This window comes from Onychomys torridus, chromosome 14, assembly GCF_903995425.1.
Source record: "Onychomys torridus chromosome 14, mOncTor1.1, whole genome shotgun sequence".
Classification (NCBI taxonomy): Eukaryota; Metazoa; Chordata; class Mammalia; order Rodentia; family Cricetidae; genus Onychomys; species Onychomys torridus.
The window spans coordinates 13,420,183-13,441,875 of record NC_050456.1 but is presented as its reverse complement, the minus strand read 5'-3'; the positions used below and the strand labels follow the sequence as shown (position 1 = coordinate 13,441,875).

The 21,693-nt window shown below is 39.9% G+C and overlaps 1 protein-coding gene across 3 annotated transcripts in view; it reads right to left on the bottom strand.

Annotated features, from left to right (window-relative positions):
- The window catches only part of Pnpla8 (patatin like phospholipase domain containing 8), a 60,973-nt gene extending 42,836 nt beyond the window's left edge, over window positions 1-18,137 (bottom strand). For 2 of the 3 annotated variants that reach the window (XM_036205972.1, XM_036205974.1), the window contains exon 1: window positions 17,997-18,137. The gene's annotated coding sequence lies outside the window, so the exon portion shown is untranslated. Of the gene's footprint in view, window positions 1-13,865; window positions 13,989-17,996 lie in introns of all 3 variants that reach the window. The other variant, XM_036205973.1, reaches the window with a different exon arrangement.
- Window positions 18,138-21,693: the final 3,556 nt, after the last annotated feature.

Sequence of the window (21,693 nt, the reverse complement as noted above, 5' to 3'; positions counted from 1 at the left end):
CAGAGATCCTTCTTGATCTCTATGAGTTCAAAGCCACCTGGACTACAGGAGATTGACTCAGTCTAGGAGAGAAAACAGGGCTAGGCAGTGGTGGCACACACCTTTAATCCCAGTACTGGGAAGCACACACGCTTTTAATCCCAGGAACTGAAAGCTGGGCAGAGAACAGTATGTAAGGCATGAGGAAGCTCATTGGGCTAGAGGCCTATGGCTGAGGCCCTTTCAAACTGAGGAATTAGCAAAGTGAGACATGGCAGTGGCTTGTTCCTTTGTTTCTCTGATCTTTCAGGCTTTACTCCAATATCAGACCATTCACGTTACACTCATGTGTCCTTTATGACTCTAAAGCCTGAACTACTTGGATGACACTATGAAGTTTGACTGTCCATATGGGAGGAAGCCTGGTCCTATTGAATCACATCTGCATAAGATCCCTTGGTAGTTGCTTTTTAGAGGCAGAATATTCCTCAGCTATTTCCTTTCTACAAGAGGGAAGCATAGCTGGATGCCTGTCCTGAGGATATCCCTCCCTTTATTCCATTTTGGAACAGGCTTTTAACTTTTTATCTGTTTCAGCACAATCCTTGGCTCCATTTAAATTTCCTGGTGCTCGTTTTTTTTTTTTTTTTTTTTTTGCTTCAAAATATACATTTTCTATTTCTTTTTGTCCTGCTTGCTCTTTTTCATTAGGGACCCTCATAGGAGTGATTACAAGTAACCTTATGACAATGCCAGTTTTAGGCAGTCTTGATTATCTTCACCAAGGAAATTAATCCACTGCTTTTCAATTTTGCTTCAGGAACATTTTTAGGACAAGGGCAGAATGCAACCACATTTTTTGCCAGAATATCACAAGAATGCTCTCTAGGCCAGTTGCTAAAATTGTTTTCCTCTGAAACCTCTTGAGTTAAGCCACCATAATCTACTTGCTTTTGGCACTACTGTATTGCAAGGTTCTACCAGGAAGGTCTGTTAAACCCCGCTTACAGTGTTCAATTGTATTCCTAATCCAAACTCCTAAAGTTTTCCTCATTCCTCTGAAAAAAACAGTATCAAGAGGCCCACCAACAACACCCCACTCCCTGGTACCAACTTCTGTCTTAGTTACTGTTCCATTGCTGTGATAAAACATTATGTCCAAGGGAACTTATGGAAATTTATTTGGGGCTTATGGTTTCAGAGGGTTAGAATCCATGACCATCAAGGTGGAGAACATGCCAACAGGTATACAGGCATGGTGCTAAATCAGTAGCTGAGAGCTTACAACCACAAACACAAGAATTTGTGTCTGGCCGGCGGTGGTGGCTCACGCCTTTAATCCCAGCACTCGGGAGGCAGAGCCAGGCAGATCTCTGTGAATTCGAGGCCAGCCTGGGCTACCAAGTGAGTTCCAGGAAAGGCACAAAGCTACACAGAGAAACCCTGTCTCGGGGGGGGGGGGGGGGGGGGGTCTTGGTCCACAAACATAAGACAGAGCTAACTAGAAATGGTATAAGTTTAGAAACCTCAAATCCAACCCTCAGGGACTATCTTCAAACAAGGCCACACTTCCTAATCCTTTCAAACAGTTCCATCAACTGGGGACCAAGTATGCAAACATATAACTCAATAGGGACCACTGACAGTCAAATAATAACATCAGTGATCTGTTAAAAACCATTTTAAGGCCGGGCAGTGGTGGCGCACACCTTTAATTGCAGCACTCGGGAGGCAGAGGCAGATGGATCTCTGTGAGTTCCAGGCCAGCCTGGGCTACCAAGTGAGTCCCAGGAAAGCTACACAGAGAAACCCTGTCTCGAAAAACCAAAACCAAAACCAAAACCAAAACAAACAAACAAACAAAAAAACATTTTAAATGCCTTGGCAGTTAGAGTATACTAGGTCAGACATGGGGTTGAGCAATGAATGGCTTTCAGAGAAACTAAAAACAGCTCAGGATAATTTGATGCGACATAGTTTTATATCAACTTGACACAAGCTAAATTATTTGAGAGGGGGAGGGGGAACCTCAATTAAGAAACTGCCTCCGGGTTGGGGATTTAGCTCAGTGGTAGAGCGCTTGCCTAGCAAGCGCAAGGCCCTGGGTTTGATCCTCAGCTTAAAAAAAAAAAAAAGAAAGAAAGAAAGAAACTGCCTCCATAAAACTGTGTTGTAGGCAAGCCAGGGTATTTTCTTAATTAGTAATATGAGGGAAGTCCCAGCCCATGGTGGGCAGTGCTATCCCTGGGCTGGTGGTGCTGGGTTCTATTAAGAAAGCAGGCTGAGCCAGCCATGATAAGCAAGCCAGTAAGTAGCACCCTCCTGCCTCCAGGTTCCTGCACCACTTGAGGCCGTCCTGACTTCCTTTGATGATGAACATGGTATGGGAGTGTAAGATAAATAAACCCTTTCCTCCCCAAGTTGCTCTGGTCATGGTGTCTGAGCCCAGCCATAGGAACTCTTAACTAAAACTGTCCTGGATCTGTATATTCTGTTTTCTTTCCTGAAGTTGTAATCAGTCATTCGAGCTTGTACATCTTTAAAGGATGCTGTTTCTTTCTGGGGTCTTCAGCTCAGGGTGACCCTTGCAAGCTCATCTCTCCTAACCTCTGATAAATGCCAGGCTAGTAAACAGAGGGCAGTCTTCATGAACTTGCTGGCAAAGTCATTAAAGAATAACCCTTGTATGCCATCAAATCTATCAGACACAAGGATCTGGGTCTGATCTTTTTTCTTCTTCTATTTTCTGTATCTGAAATAAATGAAATGATGTGTATATTATATAAATCGTTTTTATTTTATGTGTATGGGTGTTTACCATGTATGTCTGTGAACCATGTACACATCCAGTGCTCATGAAAGCCAGAAGAGAATGTCAAAGTTACAAACAGTTGTGAGCCACCATGTGGATGCTGTGAACTGAATCCAGGTCCTCCATAATAGCAACAAGTACTCTTAACCACTGAGCCATCTCTCCAGCCCTAGACATAAATATGGGATTATATATAAAGTTAAATAATCAAGGACACAATATGGTCTAAAGAAAGAAAGGTAGCAGATAAGAGAGGCAGGCATTTTAACTTGTTTCCAACCTGAATCATACTCTAACTCGATTGACTATGTTTACAGTTATTTGTCCTCTATGAAATAATTCATTTGATGTTTGGAGTATCTGAGACATGTTACTAGTTTTCAATTTTCATTTATTTGAAGGGGGCAGGGAAGATGGATTCCGTAGCTATAATCTCCTGTGGAATTCCTAGCTCTTATTTTAGACTTGTATTTAATATCTAAAGTACTGTTAAGTTTTATTTGTAATTACTAATTTCATCTGTCTTACTTATGATGTTAATAGTATATCAGATTTCAGTTTGGGGAAATAAATGGATAGTCACATTACAGAAAGAATCAGAAAACAGTACAGTGTCTCTTTTCATTTCTTTTTAACAAAATTGTCTTTTTCCCCAGATATGAAATATTATTAGTGACAAGAGAGAAATGAGGTCTGACTTGAAATCAAGACTTTTCTAGATTTTGTCAGCATAGCTAAATCTCATTTTTAAATTTTATGTTCAAGAAATGGAAAAAAGACTCACTCTGCAATACTGTCTATTTACTTCTCATTAGCAATATATGCATATTGGGTGTACATACATGTATTCTACTGGGACACCTTCAACCTTTTTAATCAAGAAACACTCACTTGTAGGGTAAGGTGACCCAAGTCTCTAATCCTAATACTTGGAAGTATTAGTCAGGAGGATCTCCGTGAGTGTAAGACCAGCCTGGTCTCTAGCCAGGGCTACGAAGGGAAATGCTATCTCAAAAGTAAGAGAGAAAACAAGCGACAACAAACACCATGGGTTCTCAAGATATGCAGAACCATAAATGGTATTGTCATTATATCTGATTTTCTTTCACAGTTTGGAAAAAAAAAAAAAAAAACAGCCAACCCAAAACCTTTAGGTAGCCTTAAATAGGAGTCAGCAGTCAAAGTTACTGTAAGTTACATGGACACTTGACTGTGTCTATATCTATAACTATACCTAACTACTAAAGGCTTCCCTGAGCCTTTGTTTTGTTTTTTGTTTGTTTTTTGTTTTTGTTTTTGTTTTTGTTTTTTTCCGAGACAGGGTTTCTCTGTGTAGTTTTGGAACCTGTCCTGGATCTCGCTCTGTAGACCAGGCTGGCCTCGAACTCACAGAGATCCTCCCGAGTGCTGGGATTAAAGACGTGCGCCACCACCACCCAGCGAGCCTTTAATTTGTAATACAACAATTCTGTTAAAATCAATAGCAAGTTTCAATAGGTTAGCCTTAATAATTTTTTTTCCCTTCTTAGCAGAAAGAAGTTTCATTGTTCGGGGCTTTGAAAGTTTGGATTTAAAACAGGAGTGGCCCCCAAACAGAGCTTCTTTTTTATTTTTGTATTTATTTTATTTGCTGTATAAGAGTGTTTTCCCTGCATGTATGCATGTGCAACAGCTGAGTGCCTGGTGCTTGGGGCTTCATATCCCCCTGGAAATGGAGTTACTGATGATCACCAGCCACCATGTGAGTGCTAGGAACTGATCCCAGGTCCTCTGCAAATACAAGTGCGCTTAACTGCTGAGCTATCTCTCCAGCTCTGGAGTTTCTTTTGGGATATCTAAAATAAGACTTTGCCCATTTAAAAATACAATAAAACATGATAGAAGAGAGGGCTCTGGTGAAAGTAACGAAGACTGTGACTTAAACATGAAGACTTGCTTTAGGAGGAGGAAAATGTAACCAAGCAAACCATAACCAGAAAACCATGACCACTAAGAGAACATAACAGCATGATCTTCATTTGCAGTTTGCTAGAGGCAAGACGAGCATTGCTTTTACATTCAGGAAAGCATACCAGAGTCTGAAGTATCTCAGACAATCTTACTTAAAGCAGTAAGTAATTACAAAGAGCTTTTAACTGCTGAGCCCTCTCTCCAACCCCAATTCTACAACCAGACTGAAGAGAATCTTTTGAATCTTTTGTGTTACATCTTTTTAATTGACAAAATCCCCTAGCTTTAGCCTACTTTCACTTAGTTCTTTGTATTTTGGTAGCTCACTGTAGAAAGACTAATAAATTTTGAATTTTGAAATTTATATTTAAGGGTTGGGGATTTAGCTCAGTGGTAGAATGCTTGCCTGGCAAGTGCAAGGCCCTGGGTTCGATCCTCAGCTCAAAAAAAAAAAAAGATAAAAAAAATTTATATTTAAGTCCCTTGTAATAGTACATACTTCCATTAGCAAAGATGGCTCTAGTCATTCTTTTCTTCTTTTTCTTTTTCTTTTGGTTTTTTTGACACAGGGTTTTTCTTTGTAGCCTTGGCTGTCCTGGAACTTTCTCTGTAGACCAGGCTGGCCTCGAACTCACAGAAATCTTCCTGTCTTTACTTCCTGAGTGCTAGGACTAAAAGTGTGCACCACCACCACCCAGCTAGTCTTTATTTTCATTAATTATTTTATAAGAAGAAAACTGACATTTTCAAAAAGGTGTAGATCTTAGACTGAAAATAATGTATTTGGCTAAGGAAGTCAAAAGCTTTTGTCAATTCTGACAATTAAAATTTTTGTAGAGCCATTTGTTGGTAGAACTAACCCAGAAGACTGAATGATAAACACAATAAAATGTTGTATAATAGGCCAAACTTTATAAACAGATTTAAACATTTGTTTACTAAAGTGATTTAATAATTATGATGTACTTTAACAGGAATGCCTGCTCTAATAGAATTTTTCCTACTGCTAAGGATGTGATTTTCCATCAAGGGCAAGCTTTAGTCCACTGGGAAAACAGACTGACAGACTAGCACTAACACATCATTATATCCTTGTGTCAGAGTCATTTGGATAAAATACAATTGTTCAGTCTTAAATACCTCGTTTGGTAGAGGGATACAACATGAAATCCTGCCAGGCATTGGTGGTGCACGCCTTTAATCCCAGCACTCAGGAGGCAGAGGCAGGTGGATCTCTGTGAGTTCGAGGCCAGCCTGGTCTACAAAGTGAGTTCCAGGAAAGGCGCAAAGCTACAAAGAGAAACCCTGTCTCGAAAAACCAAACCAAACCAAACCAAACAAAACAAAACAAAACCCTTGTTTTCTATGCCTTTTTTTGTAAAACCAAAGCATTGTTTTTTAATCAGAAAGTTAAAAGTTTTCAATTTTCTTATTAAGTTTAGTGGGTAAGTAGTGTGTATGTCAGAGGACAACTTGTGGGAGTTGCTTCTCTCCTTCTATCACATGTTCCCTAGAGCTCAAACTCAGGTTATCAAGATAGGGGGCAAATGCTTTTACCCACTGAGACATTTTGCTAGCACAAAAGTTACGTTTTGATTTTATGTTAGTGTATTTAATATTTACCCAGAGAGCTTTAAATAGCATATATATAAATATAGTGAATATAGAATATGTTTACAGTTTAGCTTTTACAAACTTGTTGGTGACATATTTTGGTCTTTAGGTTTGTATTTAGATTAAATATCTTATTTTACAATATAAAAATCTTCCCTTAATATTACAAGTAAAAGTGAAATACTTTAGGATGAAAATCTTACTTTATAATACAAAAATCTTTCCTTAATGTTATGAGTCAAAGCAATCAATATACTAATTTATGGATTTGTTAAAGGAAAGTTAATTCCAAATTACACTACGATGTAACTTAAGGACACATGTTCACACTGTGAAGCTACAAAATTCTTATCTGTTGCAGGCCCCAGGTAAACTTCACTCTTACTTGGATTTTTTTTTTTAAGTTCTTTTACAAATTGTCTTTCCTTGTTCTCAGAACAGTTTGAGTTACAGAATGTTACATTCCAGTGGGAGACACATAAGGGAGACAAACATAGAAAGAGCCAACAAATTTTAAATGTTAATTGTGTAACTGCAGTTTTCCATGCAAAATGTATTTGACCCTTTGAATAACTGAGGAACCTAGCAAGAATGAATGAAGTGGTGTAGGGTGAAGCGGAGACTTGCTATTATGACCAGTGATGGCAGGGTGGGCCCAGAACATTGGTATCTTCATTAGAAAGCCTGAGAACACTTATTTTTATATGCACAGACTTCCTGCCTTAATCAGAAAGTTTCTCTTTGCAATGAACAACAGTCCAGAAAATGGTGCAGAGAACAGTGCCCAAGAACAGATGAACAAAGGAACTGAGAATAAGTGACGCTGAGTGCTTATGCTTAGTCCTACTTTTAGGCTCAGGGATCATCACAGAAGAAGAAGAGCCAGAAAGAGTAAGAGCCAAAAGACAGGGAGAAGGACTAGGAAACGCTGTCTTCCGGACAAAGTGCAGCCAAGAATCACGACTTCATAGCAGCTGTGGCTGTCTGCAATGGGCCTTGACTGCTGTGGAATAATCCTTGTGTACACTGTGAAAATCTGTTGCTCTCATTGCTAATAAAAAGCTGATTGGCTGATATCTAGGCAGGATTTTCGCGGCAGAGATAATGCCGGGAAAAAGCAGGGCAGAGTAAGTAAGAGGAATCCCAGGAGAGAAGCACGATGAATGTGCTGTGTTGAAAGAAGGTACTGGCCACGTGGCAAAGGGTAAGTAAGAAAAATCGGTTAATTTAAAATGTAAGAGTTAGCTAGTAGTAACAAGCATAAGCTATTGGCTGAACTTTCATAATAGGAAGTCTCCCTGTCGTTTATTTGGGAGTGGCTGCTGGGACAGAGAAACTCTGCCTACACTATAGACAACTGTACTTACCAATAATCAGTCAAAGATAATGGAGCTCTACCTATCCCTGCCAATAGACTGAAGAGGAGCAGTCTTTGTCTTCAGCTGTGTACCCACTGAGAAGCCCATCAGTTTCCAAAGAATAGTTCTAAATCTATGAACTCTGTGGGCTTCAGAGAAAGAGAGGAATGTGAGAAAGGGATTTGTGTGTATGGGTGGTTAAAATAAGAATGGGAAGGAAGTTTAGAGAGAGTGGGTAGTTACAATAACCAAAATATACTTTATACACAAATGAAGTTGTCAAAAATAAAATAAAAGTTATTTAAAAAATACCTTGAATGTAAATTGTCTTAACTTTCAATTTAAAAAAAGCCAGAACCAGCCAGGTGGTGGTGGTGCACGCCTGTAATCCCAGCACTCGGGAAGCAGAGGCAGGTGGATCTTTGTGAGTTCGAGGCCAGCCTGGTCTACAGAGCTAGTCCAGGACAGGCTCCAAGGCTACAGAGAAACCCTGTGCCGAAAAACCAAAAAAAAAAAAAAAAAAAAAAAAAAGCCGAAACTGAAGTTCATATGACAAATGTTTGCCTAGCATGGATAAAGTCCTGGGGTTCAATCCCTAGCTCTGCAAACACTGGAATGACAGTGCATACCTCTTACCCTAGTCCTCAGGAGGTAGAAGCATGAGGACTAGAAGTTTTAAGTCACCTTTAGCTATATACAAGGATAGCCAGGGCTACAGGAGATGCAGTTGCTAATAAAACATTTGTTTTCAACCTGTGGGTCATGATTCCCAAATACACTGGTAAAGATAAGATATGTATATTACAATTCATAACATTTTCCATGAAAATAATTTTATGGTCTAGGGGTCACCACACATGAGGAATTGCATTAAAGGGTCACAGCATTAGGAGGGTTGCGAATCACTGCTTTAAAACAAACTAAAAATGAAAAACAAGATTCACCAATTAAGATAAAAATTGTTTTCTCTCTGCAATAAACTTGCTTCATTGTCAAGGGCAATGGATGGAAAGTGATATTCAAGCAAATGGTATCTGAAAGCAAGCAGGGGAAGCTAGTTCATAACTGACCAAGAAGGCTTGACGTCAAGTTCGTCTGAAAATGCAAAGAAGGGAACTCTATAAAAGGGATAATCCATTAATAGCATGCAGTGAGTGTAATACACACGAATCAATCTTGGTGCACCAGACTTCATAAAAATGGACGGACATTAATGGTCATAAGCAGACAGGTTCTGAACAATAATGCATATGACTTTAATATCCTACTTAGAATGTTTCAGAACTGACCCTCAAATTTACAAAGAAGCTTCAGACAAAAACTTGACCAGATATCAAAAGGGCTTAACATACTCTGAAGAATATTTCACCCACAGCTGTGGAAAATGCATTCTCCTCAGAAACTCAAGAAACTTCCTTTAAAATATGCCCTATTTTAGGCCACAAAGCAAATCCTAACCAATTTTTAAAAATTCTTGTATCTTATCAGATCATAATGGAAGAAATCTAGAAATAAACAGCAAGAGTAACAAAAAATATGGGTATTAGAAAATACACTTTTCAATGATTAATGGATCCTCATAGAATGGGGAGGTCAGTTCATAGAATCAAATGAAAATGAAAACTCAACTTATCATAACATACAGAATATAGCATAGATAAGTTTAAAGAGTGAAGCACATAGCTATGAACATCCGCATTTAGAAATCAGAGTAGCAACAAATCAATAACTTGCTAATATACTTCAAGATCTTAGAAAAACAAGAAGTCACACTCAAAATTACTACTTTTCTCCTATGGTTTCTTGTATGCTACCATATGTATGTACTAGTTTTGTAGCACTGAGATAATATGCCCAAGTCTCTTTTTTAATTCATTTTGATACTCTCATTAAATTGAACAGAGTGACCTTGAATTCACTCTGTAGCCATGCTAGGCTTGAGCTTGTAATCTTACTCTCTCAGCTCTCTGGCAGGTAGGTTTATAAACCTGCACCTAGTCCTACCCAATCAGTAGCTTTTCTATGTACCAACAATGAACTTGCTAAGAAAAAAAAAAAAAAGGAAATTAATTCCGTTCACAATAGCCACCAACTCCAAAGAAAATACCTATAAGTAAACCAAAGCAGATAACAGACCTCTACCGTAAAAAATAAAAAATACTGAATAAATAGGAAATTAAAACACTATAATGTAGAAGGACCTTCCACAGTCATAAAGTAGCACAATCAATATAATTAAAATGCCTTTATTACTAAAAGACATATACAGATTCAATGTGTTCCCACCAAAATACCAATAATACTTTTTATGAAGTAGAAAAAAAATCCTAAAATTCAAAATAGCCAAAGTAATCCTGTGCAAAAGCAAATGGACTCTAGAGCTGTAACAAAAGCACAGTATTAACATAAACAGACATGCCAGTAGATGGAACAGAACAGAGTCAAGAAATAATCCATGCACTGATTCTTGAGAAAGAGACCAAAAATACATATTAAAGACAACCTCTGAAAAACAATGACATCATGAAATTTGCAGGCAAATGGATGGTACTAGATAATGACATCCTGAGTGAGGTAACTCAGACTCAGAAGGACAAACATGGTATGTACTCACTCATAAATGGATCCTAGATATAAAGCAAAGGACAATCAGACTGCAACCCATGGATCCAGGGAGGCTACCTAGCAGGGAGGATCCTAGGATGACTGTGGTTTATAACAAGCTTTAGTGAAACATTTCACTATTAGGATAAGAATTTGTACCTTATCAAGCTGATGAAAGGAAATGCTGGCTGTACTCTCAGGAGGGAAGGCTAAAATCTTTTTAGATTATGGATTAGACTATAGAAAAATATCTGCCATACATCAAACAGTAAAAAAGATGACTAGGAATCTCACTCACACAACTTAAGTAAAACATAGCTCTCTGGACAGATGAAGATAGGTTTCTTCTGTATCCCAGAATCTAATCAGTATTTATATTATAATTCAGCTATTATTTGGCTTAAAAGGGCTTATTGGGAAATGTTATCATTTTTACTATTTTCTACAGAGAAAATGTTTTCCAGTTTCAAATAACCCTGGACTTTTGAATTATAACCTGTTTTTTTTTGTGGGGGGGGGGGTTCAAGACAGGGTTTCTCTGTGTAGCTTTGCACCTTTCCTGGAACTCGCTCTGTAGACCAGGCTAGCCTCGAACTCAGAGATCCGCCTGTCTCTGCCTTCCGGGTGCTGGTATTAAAGGCGTGTATAACCTGTTTTTATGTTTAAACTATCTGTGTATTATTTCTCCTGTAGTTGTACATAAAATGTTTTTACATTATAAAAAGAACAAATACTATAGAATTGTATTACATGAAATATATAGAATATACAAATTCATAGAGACAGAAAGATTAGACATTATCTCAAGATAGAGAAGAAAGGAATATAGAGCAATGATTTCCTAAGTACAGAGTTTCTGTTTTGTGTGATGGAAAAGCCCCACAAATGGACAGCAGTATCAGGACACAGTATCATGAATGTAATAAATTGTATCATAAATATAGATACTGAATGAATACTGCAAATGTAATCAATGAATACCACAAATGTAATTAATATGAGTGTAATTAATGAATATCATGAATGTAATTACTATCTTGAATATAATTCATGCCACTGAATTATGAACTTAAAAATGGTTACAATTGCAAATATCATGTTCATTTAAAAAAATAAGGTGGAATGTAATCACCATACATTATATGTGTGTATGAAATTGAAGACAGCAATGTTCTAAAACAGAAAGTGGTGATGGTGTCATGAGGCCTATGAGGATGCTAGACTAAAGTCTATCAAATTGTGCAAACAGGCAAATTGTATACCACGTGAATTATTTGTCAATAAAGATTTTTTTTAGGGGGCTGGAGAGATGGCTCAGAGGTTAAGAGCACTGGCTGTTCTTCCAGAGGTCCTGAGTTCAATTCCCAGCAACCACATGGTGGCTCACAACCATCTACAATGAGATCTTGTGCCTTCTTCTGGCATGCAGGCAGTACACTGTACACATAATAAATAAATAAAAATGTTTTAAAGGCCAGGCGGTGGTGGCGCATGCCTGTAATCCTCGGGAGGCAGAGGCAGGTGGATCTCTGTGAGTTCAAGGCCAGCCTTGTTTACAGAGCTAGTCCAGGACAGGCTCCAAAGCTAGAGAAACCCTGTCTCAAAAAAAACAAAAAAAAAAGTTATAAAAAAAGATTTTTTACAAAGATTTATTCATTTATTATGTATACAGTGTTCTGTCTGCATGTATCCCTGCAGGCCAGAAGAGGGCACCAGATCTCATTACAGATGGTTGTGAGCCACCATGTGGTTGCGGGAATTGAACTCAGGACCTCTGGAAGAACAGCCAGTGCTCTTGATATCTCTACAGCCCTCAATAAAGATTTTATAAAATGTAAAATAAAATAAAATAAAGACAACCTCCGTAGCAAATGTACTTAGAAAACTGGGTATGTGGGCCAATGAGATGGCTCAGTGGGCAAAGGCACTTGCTACCAACCATGATGATGAGTTCAATCCCCTGGACTCACATAGTGAATGTGAAGAACAAACTCCAGCCAATTGTCCATTGAATACCACATGTGCATCAACCTTCCCACATGAATGAATGAATGAATGAATGAATGGTTTCTTTTGAAAGCTGGGTATACTTATAGAGAAACATGTAGCGAGATCCCTACATAAAACTCAATTCAAAATGGAATCAAAGACCTTAACTTATTGAGAATTTGAAACCAGTCAAAGAAATCATAGGCAATCTTTTCAAAGACCATAGTGAGAAGCCCCTTTCTCTTTCCATGTCATTCTATCCTGTCTTATTATTTACAACAGCCAAGTTATAGAAATCAACTCAAGTACAATGTTGTATACAGACACACAATAGAGTATTATTCATCCTTAACGCAAAACAGTCAATGTCACTTGATGGAAAACACACGGAACTGGTAATACCATATTAAACAAAATAATCCAGTCTCAGAAAAGTATCACAAGTTTTCTCTTGCAGTGGAATCCGAGGGGTGAGAGTGACATGGCATAAAAGTAAAAGGTAAACTATTAAGGGAAAAGAAAGGAACGAGGACAAGGTGGGAGGAGAGAGGGTGGGGAGACCATGTAACAAGAGCCATGGAGTGGGGTGATGAAAGGCTATATGCGTGTATGAGAATGTCACAACAAATATCATTACTTTACACAATTAATATGAACTAAAGAGAGAGGCTTGATTTTAATTGTAGAGGTTCAGTGCTCATATATTGGTGGAATGATGGTACAAGGGAAAGGAGGAAGACAGGAGGGTTACTATGTTATTGTAAGTTACTCATATTATCGATGAAGTACACAGTGTTATTTTTAAATGCATTTAGATTAGTTTCATCTATATATTACAAACTCTAAGAGCAAGCACTAATTTTTTTTTTTCTTAAGATATGGGTGAGGGTTAGTGGGTTAGCTAAGTAGATAAAGGAACTTGCTGCTAAAGCCTGATGACCTGGGTTTGACTGACTCCCAAAGTTGTCCTCTGACCATCATAGGCTATTATATGCAAGTGCGCACAACAAATGTACTCTTTTAAAGCTATGACTAACGTGCTAGGAAAGGAAAACAATGGAATCATCTGAAATGATTGGTTAAAACAATAAAAGTTCTAAGCATAGTGGCATATGCCTGTAATGTCAACACTCAAGAAACTGTGGCAGGAAAACTACAAGTTTGAAACTAGCCAGGACTACAGGACAAGATACTGTGTAATACACACACACACACACACACACACACACACACACACACACACCATTAAAATTGCAATGGAAACTCAATGGAAAGACGAGGAGAGAATTCTAATGTTAAAACACACACACACACACACACACACATACACACACACACACACACAAATAAATAAGTAAATAAATAAGTATGCAATAAAGCACAAAGAGTACCTTCCAAGAGTCAAGCAATGCAGTTTTATTCAGGATGTAGCTTATAAGAAAGAAGTACAAAGTTATACTGAGAAAATCAAAACAAGGACTGGCTGAAGCTATGCAGAGAAGGAAAGTCTGAACTAAATCCTTTCTACATTGTAGGTTTACACACTGTAACACACTCACTGTGCAGAGGAAGAATAGGAAGGACATAAGCCTGTCTGCCTTCCTGTCTCACTCTTCTGTGGTTCAGGGAACTTGCAGTGAATGTGATAAGTTCAGTTGGCATCTTCCACCACACAGAAATACCTGATAAAGTACATGTAGATAAGAAGTCATGCTGTGGGACTGAGGATATAGTTTAGCTGGCAAAATACTTACTTACCTAGCATGCAGAAAGCCCTGGGTTCTAGCTACATGAACCTAGCATGAAAAAAAAAAGCCATGCTTAAAACCAGTACAACGTAACCTACAAGACCTGATGAGGTGCTATGCAAATGAAAACTGGTCAGAGCTGGTTAATTACATGTAATTCCAGCAGAGACAACTAAAACTCCAAAGTAAAGTCACCTCCCAAATGTTGGGCAAGGGGCAACCACCAATGAACATTAACTCAGAAAGATTACAAAACATGCCATGGAATGAACTATCACCTAGAGAGGATCTGCACACATAGCCAGCAGGAAAATGTGCAAGCAAGCTTTACAAATAGGACTTAATTTAGAAATTAAGTAAGGCTAAATGTCCAGAGATAACAGGAAGAATAAAAATACTAGAGGCAAAAAAAAAAAAGAGCAACCAGGAATAAAGAAGGAGACTAAAATGTTGGAAATGAATACTCCTAGCTATATACTAGCTCTCAAATATAATTATAACCTACTGATAAGGATTGGGAGAAGTTTGGGAATGATGATATCCCTTACAGTAAAAAAGTACAAATAAAAGCCTGATACAGAATATTTAAGGGAAACACCTTGCACAAGATAAAAAGGGGGCACATAACAGTAAGAAGATAACCTATTTACTTATGCACCTTCAGACAGTTTTGTAGATCACCGCAAACTACTAACAAACAGATGCGTATTAATTTGTGCTCACAATAGTGTCATGAATTAAAGCAGAAAGGGAAGGGCACAAAGAATACTAATTACATGGGACAGCCAGAAGAACTGATACTTTGGCATTTTTGTGGCTCTCTGAATGAAGTGAGGAAATGAATTCTTGTGAGAATCTTGATTAAAAAAAAATTCTAGACAGAAGAAAAGCAAGCAACATTCTGGTGACAGAATGAGCTTTTTATATTGAAGGTGGTTGAAGGCATATTAAGATTCACAATGATCAATCCAAGACTGAGGCAGAAGAGAGACCAATGCAGACCCAGACTATGATTATACATGCAGTCTGCATTGCTTCTTTCCAGAAAGACTGTCATCTTGGGCCAGCAATCTCACTCAGCTGGTAAAAGTATTTGCCATGCAAACTAGAAGATCTGGGTTCAGTATCTACAACTCACTGTAGAAAGATCCAATTTCTGAGACATCCATACACCCACATTCACACACACACACACACACACACACACACACACACACACATACACACACACACACCCCATAAAGTGCTTTAAAAGATTTGAAGATATAATTACCTAATTACGAATATATACCTATCAATTTTGCATCAGTATATAGAATATAAAGCCCCCAAAATGGAAAGTATTACAGAAAGATGATTTTGTGAACAAAGCAAGACACTAATTAAACCTATCAGAAACCACAACTATCAATCAACAATGACTTAACACAGAAATGTGCAGCAAGCTTCACTGCTACGGAACAAATGTCAGCACTAGAAAATGTTTCCAGAGGAAATTCAAGCACAACAAAAGACACAGCAAAAGTAGAGAGAAGAAAGGAAAAGTGAGGAGTGCTATAAAATGGGACAAGAGCAGGAAAGAACAGAGCTAGCTATGGACACAGTGAAGGTGTAAGCAGAAAGGGAGACAGTTCGACTCCGGGGGAAGGAGTGGAGTTTTAACCAAAGACAGTAAGGGACTAAGGAAATGCTTCCAATTGTGGATGGAATGAATATACACACATAGCTGGGCGGTGGTGGCACATGGCTTTAATCCCAGCACTTGGGAGGCAGACAGATCTCTCTGAGTTCAAGGCCAGCCTGGTGTACAGAATGAGTTTCCCGGACAAGTAGAGTGGTTACACAGAAATCCTGTTTCAACCCCCGCCCCCCCAAAAAACTCAAAAGATAAACATATATAAATAGTCACTTAATAATTGCAATGATACACCCAAAAAAGCAACAAGGGTCTGAATACAGTAATGGTGCAAGAATGCAGAAATGAGGTATACTGCGAGCCATTTTGAACTGAGGAGAAAATAAAGATATATAAGATAAAGATTTGGGGCTGGAAAGCTAGCTGGCTCTGAGGTTAAAATGTGTGCTCTTTTTCTAGAGGACTAGATTTCCATTCCCAGAACCCACATCAGGCTGCTACAGTTTCCAGCTCACAACTGTCTGCACCGCCCAAGAGATCCAACACTTTCTTTTAGTATTTGAAGACACTTGCACTCAAGTTTGCATTAGCTACAGACAGACACATACATATACACATAATTAAAGATAAAAATAAATATTTTTTTAGAAAGAAAAAAAGGACTTGGTGACAGGCACCAGTGGCATAAGGAGAAGCTGTCAAGAGACCTCTACGTTTTCAAAACAAACATAGAGGAAAAAATGCCACATTTGGATTTCAGAGTTAAGTAATGATAGGGCACTGAAACAAATGCAGAGACTGCATTTATGTATGAAATAATCAGCACACTGACAACTGAACCATAAGGTCAAAAGGGTTTACCAAGGGATGGCCTGCAGTATTTGAATGAACAGGACCTAACAAAAATGAGCTTTTCAAGCTCTTTACTTTTGAAAAATGCTTAGCTACAAACACACCTTATATTTTTGACATTTCAGGATATCCATGGGCCTATTAGTAAAACTTTGATTTCAAAAGTTAAAACTCTTGGTTTGGGGAGAAAAATGTGGATAGTGCTTTGAGTGGCATCCAAAGTTGGGAACAGGAAGAAAAAGCCCTGAAGCAAACCAGAAAGCACTGAAGGAAAGACGTCTATAAAATTCAGCAGTAACTTCTTAAAGCAATGGGTACTGAACAGAATACAATACAAGAAATGTGGAGTAAAGAGATGGTACTGAGATGAAACAGGAGTCTAGCTCTGACCTTTCCACAAAGGTATGTTCCCCAAATGAAGCAACAAATCCCGTGTTTGCTGGCTGAGGAAAACAACTCCAAGTACAGGCTGTTCTTGTATCAATTTTGCATATGAATACCTATTAATATAAACTAGAGAAACCGATCCTTTCTTTAATTCAACATCATTAACGAGGAGGGCCACTGCTAGCAAGATTTTAAAATGAGATGTAGAAATAGAAAAACAAAATTAAAAAAAAATAGAAGGATTAGCAAAAACTTTGAAGTGACATCATTATGTCGAAGGTACAGCTAATATGCATACCCAATTTCACAAAATAGCAACATGGGATTTGATACAATTAACTGCCTCACTAAAACATAGGTTTCAGTTCAGTCTAATGTACTTTTATAAAAACCTTTACATTTTAACATTGTTTATACTTTGTTGTGGTAATGCACCATCTTGACTGCCTAAAATATATTTCTTACAATCAGGAACTCAGCACCAGAATACAACTGTTCTTGGATATAAAAATGGTATTTTTAAACGTATTCTATGATTGTCGCTTATGTCAACAGCTATCGCTAAGATATTCCTTGGACTGTCACCATTTTTCTTTAAAATTATTACTGTACTGGGCGTGGAAACAGGTTTCCCCCAGCATCATGACAGAAATGACAGGGACAAGAGGCACTGCAACCTGATGACTCAGACATGTTTCCTCATCTTTTAAAAGGCACGCACATCTGATTCTGCTTAAGCAACAGCGGTTTGGGATACGATCATAGCGAACGAAGAGAAAAATAAATCACCGAGGAGTGAAAAATATTCAGCTCCCCCAAACACAAGGTGCACGTTGCCCGGTCAAGGACGATCTGTAACACAGAAACCGTCAAGAAGTCTCCAGTGAACTGCCAGAGAACACCCTGTCCAGGACCCTGCTCGCAACCCGGCCGAGTAGCCGGGCGGGACCACCGGCGGGGGCGGGACGCAACCAACCCAAACACCCCAGCGACGACCGCGGGAGAGCCCGGCGGAGCGTCGGCGCCGCGGAAGCCACCTGCCACCCCGCCGGCCCTCGGCCACTCACCGGGACACAGTCGGTCACGGGCGCCGCGGCCGCCTCTCGCCTCCGGCCGACGCTGACGTCCGCGTCAGCTGGTCCAGCCTTCGCGCAGCTGCGGCGCCCGGAACCCAAACAGACCACCGCCGGGCGAGCACCGCCCCTTCCGCGCCCCGCCCCGTCCGCGCCGCGCCCCGCCCTCCGCCCCGCCCCAGCGGAAATGACGCACTCCCCGGGGCGGGTTGACTGCCTCCTAGGCGTGCGCAGTAGGGCGTGGCTGTGGGCGGGAGGGGAAGGAGGCGCGTTGGAGCTCTGTGCAATCTAGCTGCGAGCCGCTCTGCGACGGCGAGGGCCGGCTCTGCTTTTGTGGTCCGCTCTCGCGGTTGTGGGGAGGTCCATGGCTTTTAGTCTCAGTGCTGGATCTCAGAGTTGAGTCCCTGATGGCTTGCTTGATGGTCGTCACCCGTTTTCAGCAAGCCTCTGCGCATGCTCCGTGTTACCCCGGTTCCTGGGAACGGCCTGCACAGCAGTCTGGGCGTGAGCAGCCTGGCTGAACCCTGTGATCTGCAGCAGTGGTGACACCTTCTCTTTGTCTGTACTCCACAAATTAAAATTTAGAAGGGCTAGGAAGTAACCTTAGGTCTTGATTTTTCACTGTTAAAATATCCTGACACTGTTGAAAGGGCGAAAAGATTGTCCAGAACTATTACCGTGGTTCTGAACTATTACCATAATTCTGAACTTTTACCATAGTTCTGAGCTAGCAGGTCCAAGTTCTGACACAATAAAGAGTGGAATTTAGAGCCAATAGGCAAAGGGGGTGGTCATTGGATGGAAGATTAGATTAGGAAGAGGTGACATACATCAAAGGTAACACATCCTCGCTGGGGGCAGGTGAGAGTGACCAGTTACCTAGGGTGGAGACTCATTTTATACCAACTTAGATGATTCTTGTTAACACTGGGCCTAGATAGGCCTAGATATGTCAAAGGACGACAGCCACTTGTGAAAAGGCCTAAAAGAAACCTAACCAAATGTTGGTCAGGTTCATCAACATACCCTCTCCTTTTGTCTGCATTAACTCCTTACGTTAGATTTCCTTCCTATACCAGAAATTTCCATCTAACTCTCAATTCCTCCTCTACTTCCCTTTCCTTCTTTGTCACTAACCATACCCTTAATCAGCAGTAAAGCTTGATGGATCTTACATCACCATCTCTTTCAACTTCAGCTCTGTGTGTTCTCCTCTTCCTTGCTTCAGTTTAGAGCTTGCTGTTTATCAATCTCACATAAACTGGTTCTACAGTTTGTGAGTAACCTGTAACCCAGTTTCTTGCTCAGGTAGTCATCTTTCAAAACTGCAGATCCTATCATGTTTTCCAGAGCAGAAAGCTTGGGTGAGCAATGCATCTCCAATAAATGGCAGGGGCATGATAAGCTTTGACTATATGGCTTCTTTGCACCTGTACTTACCTCCAAACTCTAAGCCTGGGAGTATAACAAGTCTTTCTCTGTCCTGCTAGCGAGCTCCCAAATCATGACATGGAGACTTCTTATTAATTATGAAAGCTTGACCGATAGCTTAGGCTTGTTTCTAACTAGTTCTTAAGACATAAATTAACCCATTTCTTTTCATCTATGTTCTTTGATGTGGCTCAGTTACCTTTACTTTGTAATGCCCATGCTCTTTGTTCTGCATCCCTGGACTATCTCCCTTCTTTTTCCCTGCATCCTTTGTGCCTGGAAATCCTGCCTAACTGTTGACCATTCAGCTTTTTATTAAACCAATCAGAGTGACATTTCTTCACAGTGTACAAAAAGATTATTCCACAACATGGGGGCATACTAAGGTCTGGGGGCCTGTTATAAGCAGTCCTTGGAGCCTGTGAATATATTATGCTACATGGCAAGGTAGTCTTGAATATGTGATTAAAGTCAGATTTTAAGAAAGGGAGTTACCCTTAATTTTCCATGGGGGCCCTGAAAAAACTCAGATGTGAGTTCAAGAGGAACTCTAAGATAGATTGTTGGGAGTAAAGATTTTATTTGAGGAGTTATTAAAGCCACAAACAACAGTTTGATTGAGACTATGAAGAAGAAGTCGGGGTCGCGTATTTTTCTGAGGTGAGGGTGGTTTTACAGGATAAGTCTGTAGCCAAGCTTTCTGAATCCCAGGCAGGAAGCAGTCAAAGAGATGGGGAGCAGAATGTATGACCATTTGTCCCCCTGGCCCCCATTTGATGTAAATTTATTCCCCAGAGTGAAATTTTGAGAGACTTTGCACCTGTGAGTTTCTTGAGATTCACAGACACTGCTCTCAGCAGGATTCTTGTAGGTGGGTATCTGAGAAGGGGGAAGAGCTGCTGAAAGGTACTGTGGCCTGAGCAATTACTAAAGCATGATTCTAATTAGTCTTAATAATAAAAACCTGCAGTCAGATACGGGTTTAAAAACTGAAAGATCAGAGAGGCAGAGCAGCAGCCACTAGAAACTTCTTACCTCTACGAATCCTCAGGCTGAATGGGGGGGGGGCAAGATCCTGTCTCCACTTGTTATGCCTAGATCATGGGGACCCCCAAAAGACCACCACAGAGACCGAATCCTGCCTGTAAAAGCAAAGGGTCTTTATGACCTCCAAGCTCTGGGGCTTGGTCTCTGCCTGAAGCAGCAATGAGAGCAGAGAGCCCTGAGCCCAGGCAAGGTAGAGTTTTTATTATAGCAGAGGTTGAGGTGAAGGGATTTCTAGGGTTCAGGACCCTGATTGACTGACATTTGTCTAGGGGTATCTGTAAAACAAAAATAGGTGTGTGCTAGTCTCAGGGACATCTGGCCAACGTATCTAATGGATGGAATGTTTGGGATGTCAGGTACTTCCCCTTGGATGTAGGCCCTCCCTGGGTGGGGTCAGCTTATGGCTTTTCCTGGGTCTGGGTGTTGCCTGCCAGTAAGCCTGTCACAGAATTGTGCCCATGCCTCTAAGCCTGTCATTGCAGCTGTGTGGTCAAGCTGTTTGGGGCCCTTCCACACATTCACCTTATATTCCTATCTCCACTTCCTGAGTGCTGGGATTAAAAGCGAGGATCTTCCTGCTTCCTCCTTCTAGTGCTGGGATTAAAGGTGTGTGCCACCATGCCTGGGCTCTATGGTTAACTAGTGGCTAGCTCCACCCTCGTATCTCCAGGCAAGCTTTATTTGTCAGGACACAAACAAAATATACAACACTAGACTCTAACATTGCATTCTTAAAAGCCCAATCTAATCACAGAGCCTATAACAGTAGCAAAGATGTGGTGGAAGAAAAGCCAGATTTAAGATGTAGGGTGGAGACACTGAGAAATTTGATAAGGAACTGTATTTATGTAAAAAGAGTTCTCACCTCAAAAGAAATAAAAGATAGTTTATAATGGAGCCACACAAAGGTGTTCAGGGCCTCAGAACATGAATTCATTTATCTCAAATACCATGTTTCAAAGTAATGGCAGTATCATGAAGGTTTTCTAGTTTCAGAACACAAGAAAGACAAATTGAGGCGTTTTTAAAATGCATCAGTGGGAACAACAGACAGGCAGATGATAGCAAATCAGGGGAATCTCTGTCATAGGTTTCAAATGTTATGCGGCATCATTTTTTTTCAGGGGCTTTATTAATTTGTTTTTATAAATGTAGGCAGATGTGGAAGGTGTCACGTGTGTGGACACATTGATAGGGAATCACAACATGTCCA